This window comes from Macaca mulatta, chromosome 13 (genome assembly GCF_049350105.2).
Source record: "Macaca mulatta isolate MMU2019108-1 chromosome 13, T2T-MMU8v2.0, whole genome shotgun sequence".
Lineage (NCBI taxonomy): Eukaryota > Metazoa > Chordata > Mammalia > Primates > Cercopithecidae > Macaca > Macaca mulatta.
The window spans coordinates 120,331,504-120,344,101 of record NC_133418.1 but is presented as its reverse complement, the minus strand read 5'-3'; the positions used below and the strand labels follow the sequence as shown (position 1 = coordinate 120,344,101).

Sequence of the window (12,598 nt, the reverse complement as noted above, 5' to 3'; positions counted from 1 at the left end):
CCTGCAGAGCCAGAAGTCAATTATGGCATGGACATGTCCTACTACCCCAGGGGAAGATGTATATGGATAGTGAGGAAAAATGGGTTCGAAACATTCAATTGCAAGCCTCATTCCGTAGCATTAGGGGATACAGTAATATACATATAAGACCACCTAATCTGCACACAACCTTAAGTTCAGAACTTACCATGGTTTATATTTGAAAACCTTATGAAATTAGCACTTTATTTAACAGGTGAAGAAACTGAGGCGCAGGGAGGTTAACTAACTTAGTCAAGGTCTCATTGTAAATGCAAGAGCTGGGGCTTGAACACTAACAGTTCCACACTTGTGCTGACCTTTAAGCAGAATTCTTTAGTTAATTCTTTAGGTTTCTCCTGCAATCCCCTCTGCTGAGGGTCACCAGTGCTGTCATGCTGTGAGCATAAGGTAACGATGGTATCGTTAGTTTATCATTTCCATAACCCTATGAGGTAAACATGACAACGACTTCAATTTTAGGGGGAAAAATTGAGGTAAAAGTTATTTAAGTGTCAAAGGTCACGACACTGGTCCATGGCAGAGCTGGAATTAAAATCCAAGCTTCCTGACTTTCAGATCAAAATGCTTTACAAATTGTACGCTACTCCTCAGTTGGTGGTTTATGACATGGGCCGTCTAGAGAAAAGTGCATGGTCTCTGTGACCTTCCTTAGTTCAACAACAAAACCCCAGAGGGAACAGCAATGGATGCATCTTTAAGATAAGAGATCTCACAACACTGAGCTAGGAGATGATTTCTGGAAATCCCTACAAAGGAATCTCTGGGATAATGCTTAGATGCTCACTTCTAGCAAATAAAAGATGGGATGGTCCTTCTATTTTTTTTACTTTATTAAAATACTGAGTTTTATTTCACATGTATATTTTTGTCTCCCCACCATTTCCATGTCTGACCACCACTACTACTATGTCCTATCATAACATTCCATACATACTTAAAACCAAGCAAAGGGTGGAGTTCCGTCTTTAAAAACTAAACAGGCATTTTGGACAACACATTCTTGGCAATGGAACCTGGACAACGTTTATCAAACACGGCAGGGAAAGCTGTCACTCTGCCTTATATAAAGGACAGCCAGACATCAACTCTTACAGAAATGAAGACAGACAGAAAATTTTTAACAAATGGTTTAAACTATTTTCTTAAAGAGACTTCCTCCACTACCAGAGATCTTGAATAGCCTCCTGGTCAGTCATCCAGAAGCCATTATTCACATAATTGATGAACTTGGATTCCACTTTGGGAAGAGAGTCACCTTTTTCTATACTTGCTTGTATTTTTGCTTTTATGTCTTCTACAGAAGTAGGTCCTTGTGGTGTTTTAGGAGTTTTTTTCCTGTTTTTTGAAGGATTCTTGTCCTTTTGATTTGATGTTGATGGTTTTGAGTCTTTTCCATTCTGATTTGACTTTTGTGCACTTTTGGCTGGAGTATCTCGTATAGATTTCTTCACTGGCACTTTTCAGTTTCCTCATCATCAAAATCATCTTCATCATCATCATCTTCATCAGCAGCAAGTTTCACTTTTTCTGTGGAACCCTGCTACCACCTCCCGGGGCAGATTGCTTTCCAGATATACTTAAGAGTTTCACATCTGCCTCCTCTTCATCTCCCGACTCTGCCTCTTCCTCCACAGCTACTAAGTGCTGCCCACGGATCTGCACTGGTCCTGAGCCACACTTCAACCATAAGACAACTGGTGGTGGTATTTCAAAACCCCCAAGGGAAACCATTGGCCATACAGACGTCTTCAAAGTTGCCAGTGTTACTTTAATTGGACTGCCTTCGTAATCATTGCCTCTGTTTCAACAACGTGCAACTCATCCTTTGCAACAGCCCCTAAACTGACTGTTTTTAAAGATAACTTGTGTCCATTTTCATCATTATATACCTTAAAGTGATCATCTTTGTTGGCCTTTAGTTCACAACTGAAAAGATAGTTCTGGGGCCACAGGGTGCTTGTGTCCATGTCTGTCGAATCTTCCATGAGGTGGTGGCACGCACTTAGGTGGGAGAGAAGGCGAACAGAGATAAATGACCACTGCTCAAGAGAATGGCCGCTCAGGACAGAATCCCACCAGGGTTCCTTCTGTGTTAGAGAGCAGGGTAAGCTCCCATAGTGTCGCACAGTTTCCCAACCAGAGATCTGGCACAAAGCCCTGAATGGTGCAACTTTGTCACAGATATAATTAGCACGAATAGCTCAAAAAGCCTTCTGAGTGACATTCCTAGCTTCACCCAACGGAAAGAAAGTATACTCTCAAAGAACTGGGCTCTCAGGTTGAGAAAGCAGCTTTTGGATAATCCCACCTATGCTGGTCAGTGTACTCTGAGCATCCCTGACCTTCATCTCCAGAAAGTGTTGTTAGTTTTGACCATCTTGATTAATCCCGTGACCTCATGGAGCTTCCAGGCTCGTTTAAGTTCCCTGTGTGAAACTGGCTTAACAAGAGATCCCAGGGTTTTACCTCCTCCGCTGAGCAGCCCACTGCTTCGTTAGATCCAGGTGGGGTCTGAAAAGTTCCTGCTCTACGGCCAGGTTATGTGTTTTAAGTCCCCTGTGATGAGGATGCCATCAAATATTCCCATGTGGGACTGACCAAAGTGGCAATATGAATTCTTTATTTCTATGCCATTCTGAGAAGTAAGAATAGAAATCTCATTATTTATACAAGTTATATTCTTACTTTTACATACTGAAGACTTGGCCTAAAGTATTTTAATGTTAAAAAAAAGTCAACAAGAACTTATCAGCCTCTCATTCATGAAAAAAAAAATACTGGAAAATGTTCTCATTGAAGAATAATCTGTTGTATAGTTAAAGTCAATTTGAATTTAGGGAGAAATATGAAATTGCCCAAACACACAACACACACATCCACACATCACACCCTCAACACACATAAAACCTCGCAACAGTTCTCTTACTCTTTGATGTCTGTATGCCAAACGAATGTTCCTCAGTTGCTTCCATATGTCCCAAAATATGTGCCTTCCTTATTTCATGATGGCAGGTTAATAGATATGGCAGGTTCAATTAATTATGACTTAAAACTTTCCACAGTTTTAAATTCCAGTTTTTTATGCCACAGGAAGAAAAATACAACTTTCAACTACAATACTTCTAACAATATGACTGATTTTTTTTCTTGAAAAAAATAACTGTCAAAACATGACATGTCAGATTCAGCTTCCTTCCACCAACATATCACAATCTGTTTTGATGGAAAAGGGATATATTTTAATTATTTGTTTTTAATCTGACTCCAGACTTGACATATGGCACCTCATTAAGTTCTCTCTACATATTCTGGTAAAAACAAAAACAAGCTGTACAAAGTTATTCAACTTCTGGCATAAAAGTTATTTTTAAGAACTTCTATTGCTTCTTAGGAGGTTAAACAATTCCAAAAAAAATATCCTTTAAGAGGCTGGAGTGACATCCATTTTGAGAGGCTTGCCGGGAATCCATCACAGCAGACGTTAGCTGCAGGCTAAATGTGCTCCTTGAGTGGCGGGTGTGCGCAGAGATAGGTGCTGACGGCACCTCCGTGAGCTTGTTCCTCCCTGAAATGCACAGATATTGCCCACACTAAGAAAAAAGCACATATTATATTCAAACTATGGATATTTTCAAACTGTGGATAATGTCCTTTATGCCTCAGCTCTGCCTCCTTAAAGGAAGACACCAGACCATTTATTTTTGTTCAGCTTTTATGCAACACACTTTATTAATGTCTCCTCTCATATAGTACAGAGAAACAATTCTGATAAGTATCTATTTTTTCTGTTGGAGACCAGTCTAACAGAACTATCAATGAACCAGAACTTCTTATTTTGTCTTGCATTCTGCATTAAAAAATCACTTAGAAAAATCCTCTCATTCAAGATTTTGTTTAAAATGTTTTTTTTTTTTTTTTTTTGAGACGGAGTCTCGCTCTGTCGCCCAGGCTGGAGTGCAGTGGCCGGATCTCAGCTCACTACAAGCTCCGCCTCCCGGGTTCGGGCCATTCTCCTGTCTCAGCCTCCTGAGTAGCTGGGACTACAGGCGCCCGCCACCTCGCCCGGCTAGTTTTTTGTATTTTTTAGTAGAGACGGGGTTTCACCGTGTTAGCCAGGATGGTCTCGATCTCCTGACCTAGTGATCCGCCCGTCTCGGCCTCCCAAAGTGCTGGGATTACAGGCTTGAGCCACCGCGCCCGGCCTAAAATGTTTTTAAAATCCTTTCAAATAACAACAAAAAGGGACATTCAGAGGACATGCTGATATCAATACAGTTTCAATCTACTAATTTAGATTGTAATTATGCACCGGTAAATGATCAATCATGTTTAGAAACTTTTTTTTTAAAATTTACATTCATACAATAAATACTGAGTACAAACTTTTTTACTGAGCTTAAGAATTTTTAAAACTAGGAAGATGAGACACAATCCCTGTTCTGAAGCAGTTCATCATGCTAAAGAGAAGAATGTTGTTGACCACAAAAAATGGGAATGAAAACTGAGATATTAGCCAGAGTCTTCTGTAATAAAGTTTGGAGATAAGACCATTAAGGGGTGAAGCTGGTGAGGACATGTCACCAGGGTTTCTAAGGCAGTCACTCTAATTGAGACAAAGTCCTTCTCTGTGTTCTGTCTTGTCCTCAGAAGCTGATGGGACACGGGCTTCTTCCTTTAGGGCCTCTCTTGCCAGATTTTAATCTCTATTCATGCACCTCCTCAGTGATCTGATGGTGTATTAACTGTATTTGAAAAAAGATGTTCAAGAAAGATTTGGTGAGTGCCTACTATGTACTAGACATAGTCATAGGAAGTAATGATGTACTGATGAACACACAAGTCCTCACTACCCAAAATCTCACATTCTGGAGGGAAGTATTATGAGACTGTAATTAAAAACAATTCAGTGTGTGTTCATGTCAGGGTGTTTGAATGCATGCTTTTGCATTAGGTTAGCTTAGTCTATATTCTAGGTATTCATAGCCCAGTGCTGGTGATCAGCTGTCATTTACTCTGAATGTCTGATTTTTAGAGAAGGCTATTATAAGTTCTTTCAACTACGTGTATCTCTCATCAAATCCAGAGGCTTTACTAATTAGTATAATACATATTAGATTTTCATCAATGAAAATAGTGGCTTGTTTGATGCTAGAAATTAGCTCTAGTAGGTAAAATGATTCAGTTATGTGGATTAGCAGAAATATTTTCATGGACTTTTTGTACACATTAATGGGATATGAAAATCTAATAAACCCAGTAGCCTATAACCTTGGGGTTGACGCCTAAGCCTTTACTTGGTTAAAACCAAGTAAATGTGCTATATTTGTATTTTGAGATTTTTTATATGGATTAACTAAAGTTTAAATTTGAAGGATAGGATGTAAAGATAAATAAATACAGGTGGAGAGATAAGCAGAGGACTAGAATCAAGGTACACAAGGAAGGAGGGGTGATGAGTATACCAGATGATCTTAAAAATTAAGTATCAGAGTAATAAACTTTCTTTCTGAATTAGAGGAGCCGATGAGAAATGCAGATTCTGTGTTGAGGAAGTAGATGAGCAAGTTTCAGCAGAGAAGGACATTAACTGTCAAGAGCTGTGTGTTTTGCAAAATGTGTTTCTCATTGAAGAAATTAACCCCACTCATTCTCAAGGGACAACCGGAGACTATAATCTCGGGGCGGGTAAAGACGAAATCCTTTAGGGGTAGCATAGAATGCCAAGAAAATTGCTGGAGTTAAGTTTTAGGCTCAGGAACACATTTCAATAACTCGAGTGGTTCCACTGAAACTGTTACAGTGGGCAGCTATTCAGGTCTGAGCAGGGTAGGAGAGGCCTCCTCCTGCCCGACATACACCAGTGACCAGCAGGTGATGGGCAGGTGGTTGTTAGCTGTCTGTCTAAAGTCATAATTGGTCAAAGCCGGCATCAGAGAAAGCCAGTCTCCTAACAGATAGAAAACACCTGAAACTGGTGATCAGCAGCTTCCCAAGGAGTTGGGCAAGTCGGGAGAAGCAGCTCTAGACCCCGGAAGCCAGCCAACGTGTAAAACCCCAAGTCAAAAGGTCAAACCATGCACTTGGCTTTCAGGTCGCCCGCGTGGCCCTCTTCCAAGTGTACTTTCCTTCCTTTTGTTCCGGTTCTAAAGCTTTTTCATCAACTTTCACTCCTTCTCTAAAGCCTGCTTTGGTTTCTCCTTCTGCCTCATGCCCTCAGTCAAATTCTGTCTTCTGAGGAGGCAGGAATTCAGGTTGCTACAGAACCATAGGGATATAGATTCGCCACCAATAACAGAACTGTTCCCTGGGAGGCTGGAGAGCCCCAGGACTACACATATCAGCAGTTGATGTAAATCCAGGGTACAAACTACCTTGAAAGTTACTCTGCATTTACAGCGTCATCCAGGCCACAGCGAGTGCGCTCTAAGCATTGCTGTGGAGTTCTCTACGACTGGAACCAGAATGCCTTCACGTGGAAAAGATCTGAACCGTGCGGCACCGTCAGCTTCTCAGGTCTCTCAGTTGGAACTGGAGGCAAAAGAAGGCAGAAAAAGTTCCTTGGAAAGGAACCTGGAGATTGACCTAGTCAATCTGCTTCAATAACAGATAGCAAGGGCAGTTCCCACACACGCTCAGATGGTAACGAGCTGAACCAGCAGCAGCTCCCTCAGGATGTTCTCTGCTTTTCCTCCTGGACCGGCAAAGCATTGACTACAGAATAATTTCTTTTTCATATGGTGTTTTTTTTTTGTTTTTTAAATTTCTAGAATGAACTAATAAGAAAATAAAAAAAAACACCAAAGTATCAATATGAATATAAGATATTCTTAGGCTGACTGATGAAACTGCTAATGGAGCTGTCTCCCTTAAAAGACACTTTTCACAGGAGCAGATCACAATCGGAGTGCCCACGACTACCACACAGCAGGAGGAAGAGCAGGTTGCAAATTCCTGGCACCTTTACAGAAGAAAGCTGAATTGTTTGGCTTAGGCAAACAAGTTTATGCTTGGTTATAAAGCAGATATTTATCAAATTTTTAAAGTAATAAATACCTAAAAGACAATTAGAAATAAAACTTCGTAGACTATATTCCTCATTTGGCAAAAAATTATGCTGGAATAATAGATGTCTTGTGAATTGTTAGACACCAGAATTAGAAACCGTAAAGTCTTGGACAGTGAGTTTCCAGATCAGATTATTCAATCTTGGGATTTGATGCAATATCTCAAACTAGGGTCAACAGGAGGGTTACAGTCCAAGGCAATTCAAACGTTCGCACAATGCAACTGATTTCATGTTATTTGTGGGGTTGTAGTGCTGATGGCATCATAGAGGGAAGGTTTTAAAATAAAAATTTCTCATTTTTTCATTTAATGGTAAATTCTGTCAACATACATAGCAATTTCAGCACATATCTGAACTATGCCCTTAATGTTCAGGGTTTTGTCCAGATGGATTTTCAAAATAAACATCACTACATAAAATAGTCTTTGTTCTGGTCTGGTAAGACTAAAATGTACACATTATATAGTTCTTTTGTTTCCTCTAGCCCTCTGATACGTAAGAACAAAGATACATTTATATAAAAGTTGTTAAAATTTTAGGCAGCCTAAGCTCTATTTTTAAGTAAGAAAAAGATAATAAAAATACTACATTTTTTCTCACAATAAAGTTCAAAGAAAAGTTGAGAAAGATGATTCAGAGAAGAGACTTTTAAATCTTTCATTTATTAAAAAGTATTTTAGAAATCCCCAAAATGATCCAAGAATAGCAGTCGTTTCATGAGACATAAATATATTTTTCCCCATGATTTTAGATTTTCTCTGACACCTGAATATGCACTCATACTTCTTGAATGATACCGAGCTGACAACACAGCCTCTGCTAATATAACAATCAACAAAATATCATCAGCCCTGGACAAGTCTGCAAATATCAAAAGTAAAATCCTTTTGTTCAAAATGAAAGCCATTGGGAGAAAATAAAGTTTTGTGGAGAAATATTTTCTCCCTTAGATAAGATGATATGGTATGTGTAAATGAAACATTCAGTTCACACACACAATTTTATCCTTTTACTTAAAATAATTTCAGCCCGATATGTTTTAGGAGCTCTAAGCAAAAGTTAAAATATTAGTTGCTTATTATAAAACAAATAAACTAAAACAAGATGATTATGTATCTTTCTCTGAGTTAAAGTGTTCTCATTGAAATATCATGATAGTATCTTGGAAACATAAGTAATTTAAAGAAATTACTATCAAACAATGTCAAAAGCAAAAACAGATAGAACTCATATACTTTCCTTTCTCATTCATGTCAGGAATTGGCTTGCATTTTAATTTTAATTCCCCTCCCCAAATCCCTCATATCTTTGCATTCATTACAATATTTTAGGAAAAATGATATTTGTCTAACATTTGACTTTTTTACATGTAAATTATCTTTTCAATGTTCAAAAATCTTGGGATAGAAATTAATATATGATCCCTATTTTATGAATAAAGAAACTGAAGTTGAGGAAGGTGAATGATATCTTTTAAAATTTCAGAGCATTATTTCCACAAAAAATCTATTGCTTTGTAGAAAACACTTATAAAAAATAGGATTCTTAAATGCGTTATTATAAAGTGAAATCAGTCAATTTGAACAAAACTATATATGATTCCAACTATGTGACATTCTGGAAAGGGCAAAATTATGCATCAGTAAAAACATCAGCAGTTGCCGGGGTGGGGATGGGCAGGGATGAATAGATGGCACATAGATAATTCTTATGGCAGTGAAACTATTCTGTATGATATTGTAATAGTGGATAGATTCGATTATGCATTTGTCAAAACCCATAGAACTGTGGCACACCGAGAGTGAACACTGGCGTCAACTATGGACTTTCGTTAACAAGAATATGCCAATATTGGCTCATCAGCTATAAAACGCAGTGCGCCAATGCAAGATGCAAATAGGGGAAACTGTGTGTGTTGGGAAGGGGATGCAAGAACAATGTGCATACTCTTCAATTTTTCTATAAGCCCAGAACTATTCTAAAAAATAAGTTTACATTGAAAAAATCAAAATCACACCGATGTGCCCTTTTCCACTTGAAGATATTCCAATATCCTTTCAAGATATAAATATGAGAAAGTGATGCTTGCTTACCTTTCAAATCACGCAGCCCCGCCTGTGATCAGGTTCAGGTTAGTCCATAATAACTACTCCGCACCGGATCTGCGCCCAATACTCGCCCATTATGTTCCACCCCAAACGAACTCCTCTGAACACAGGTTTCCATATTTTTAGAGGATAATAACCACTAAAGAGGGAAATATGCTCAATAGCAGAAAAGAGAAAGTTGTTTTAGTCTACCAATGAAAAAATGGATAATCTAAAAAATCATAATAATCATAATTTTTTGAGACTATCTGCACTATTGCAACTATCAGACTATTGCAACAATGCAACTATCAGCACTATTGCAACCATCAGAGTACTGAAACTATGAAGCTGCAAGTCCCCCCCTACCATGTGACCTGAGTTTCCGCTGAGGAGTGTGGGGCACACAAACGGTTCCATCTGGGAGCACTCCAGAAAAAGAGGCCCCCTGAAAGCCCAGGGCCAACATTACTGGCAGGTTGGAATCCCTGGGAGCCCTAGGCACCAGGCATCTGCCCCCATAACCCCTACAGCTTGCTATTCCCCACGGGCAGCTCAGGTGCTCACAGGCAGGGTTGCAGGCAGCACTGTAGGCCCCAAAGGTCCCTCTCCACTTCAGTGACACGGTTGTGCAGGGACTGCCTAGTTTTGAGGGTAACACAGGAGTCCATGGGAAACTTATGTGCATTTAGGCACAGACATAAAACTTGCCCGCACCCTGGGCCCTTCTTAACATGGGGCAAATGCCATCTGCCTCTGAAGGAAGGGTGGAAACCTGTCCAGATAACAGGAAGCGGTTATCTACCACCGAGGAAAGGTAAAAAACACCCCCTCCCTGCACGACACGAGGCCGAAATCTCACTCCTCCCCAGGAGTCTGCACTGATACAATGAACCCTGGAGCTGGCCATGGGGGCAGGGGTGGAGACACCACACACCCAGCTACGAAGCAGAGTGTCACCTGTGGTCAGGGCGGGTGTGTGTGCAGGACACAGGCCTGCCTTCCAGACTATGCAGGGTGATTTCCCTGGTGGGGAGGAAAGGATGCTAAGAACGTTGTTTTCCTGAAGCTCAGACACAGGGAGCCTGCCTAAGCCTGAGTCTGGAGTCGAGAAAATACACACTTGGCTCTCAGTAACAGCAGCAGCCCCTTGCACTGGGTAGCAGGAAACTGGCCGCTAAGAAGGGCATGTGGTCCGAGAGGGCAGCACACTGACAGTAAAGCCGGATGACTGAACGTGTTCTCTGGCACTCCAGGTCCCAGACTAAGTTCGGGCCAGTGGCAGACTACTACTGAAGGGTTTTGAAGGCTGCAGTACACCCAGGGTAACTTCGGAAACAACAAAACAGATAGAACTCAAGTGCAGACTACATGAACTCAACACACCGTAGTTAAGAGCCTGGCAGAAAAAAAACCAGTCAGGTCCATAAGTAAATATTCTGTTTTTACAGAGACTGATTTCTACACCCAGCATACATATCTTTCATGAATAAGGGTGAATAAAGCCTTTCTCATGCAAAAAAAGCTGAGGGAATTCAGGAGGCAAAAGAAAAATGGTATCAAGTGGAAATTAAAATATGCACAAAGGAATGCAAGAGCCGTGATTTATAAATATAAGCTACCTATATGAGACACATTTCCCATTTTAATCATATCAAAATAATTAAGTCATTTAAATAAAAATAATGCAAAGAGTTGTGGGTTTGATGACATATGTAAGAACAAAATGTATGACGATAGTACAAAGGATAGGAGGAGAGAGAAGTTGCTAGGATTGTATATTACATGTGCTGTGGTTTAATATTATTTAAAGGTCATCTGTATTAAGAATAATGTGAATGTTGCAAACCTCAGAGAAATCAGAGAAAAAAGTAAATAATAAAAAGGATGAGGCCAATCAGCCAAAAGTAGAGACAAAATGGAAACACAAAAACATAATTATTTCAAACTAAGAAAATGGGACAAATACAGAAAAAAAAAAAGATGGCACCAATAGGAGATGACAAATTAGATGTCAAAGTGTAATAAAAATATATTAATAATTATGTAAGATATTAGTCTCTTGAAAGATAAAATTAAAGCTCAAGATGCTTATATTGGATGAAAAGCAAGAACCAACTATGTGGTGTCTACATGCAGCACACGTTAAAAAAAGTAGAGGGAACAGCAGGTCGTGGAAACACGATTCCAAAAGAAGCTGGATTAGCTATATAAACATTGGATCAAGTAGATTTTAACATAAGTGGTATTACCAGGAATAATGAGAAACATTGCATAATAATTAAGGGTCAATTCATCAAGAATGAAAAAAAAACTTTTAAATATATAACAGAGCTTCCAATAATATCAAGCAAAACCCAACAAAACAGAATTTTTTTTCAAATTTCATAAATATTGTTGGAAATTTAAACACTTCTTTCTGTCTCCATTGTTGATGGGATAAATGCACAGAAAATTAATAAATCTCTAGAAAATTTGGACAACACTATTAAACTTGTTTTATTTTTGGATGCAGGGTCTTGCTCTGTTGCCCGGACTGGGACTGGCATGTAGTGATGCGACAGCAGCTCACTGCATCCTGGAACTCCTGGCATGTAGTGATGCGACAGCAGCTCACTGCATCCTGGAACTCCTGGCATGTGGTGATGCGACAGCAGCTCACTGCATCCTGGAACTCCTGGCATGTGGTGATGCGACAGCAGCTCACTGCATCCTGGAACTCCTGGCATGTGGTGATGCGACAGCAGCTCACTGCATCCTGGAACTCCTGGCATGTGGTGATGCGACAGCAGCTCACTGCATCCTGGAACTCCTGGCATGTGGTGATGAGACAGCAGCTCACTGCGTCCTGGAACTCCTGGCATGTGGTGATGAGACAGCAGCTCACTGCGTCCTGGAACTCCTGGCATGTGGTGATGTGACAGCAGCTCACTGCATCCTGGAATTCCTGGCATGTAGTGATGTGACAGCAGCTCACTGCATCCTGGAACTCCTGGCATGTAGTGATGCGACAGCAGCTCACTGCATCCTGGAACTGCTGGGTGAAGCTTTCCTCCCACTTCAGCCTCCCGAATTTCTGGAATTACAGGAATGAGTTACTATGCCCAGCATCCAAAATATTTTTAAATTAAAAATGACATTTATAAATAATTCACTGGTCAGATAAAAAGTTACAAGGGAAATAAGGAAATATTTTGAACTGGATTATATGAAAACACATCATATCAAAATATGTCATATGGAGCTAAAACATTGCATAGAGGAATATTTATAGCATTAAATGTTTAGAAACAAATCTCAAATCAATCATCTACACTTACACTTAGGAAATTACAAAAAAGAAGAGCAAATTTAATTCAAATCTATCTAACAGAAGGTAATAATACATATGAAAATAGAAATC

At 39.7% G+C, this 12,598-nt stretch overlaps 1 pseudogene; it reads right to left on the bottom strand.

Annotated features, from left to right (window-relative positions):
* Positions 1–1,184: 1,184 nt before the first annotated feature.
* LOC100426200 (nucleophosmin pseudogene) lies at positions 1,185–2,027 on the bottom strand (annotated as a pseudogene).
* Between the last annotated feature and the right edge of the window lie 10,571 nt (positions 2,028–12,598).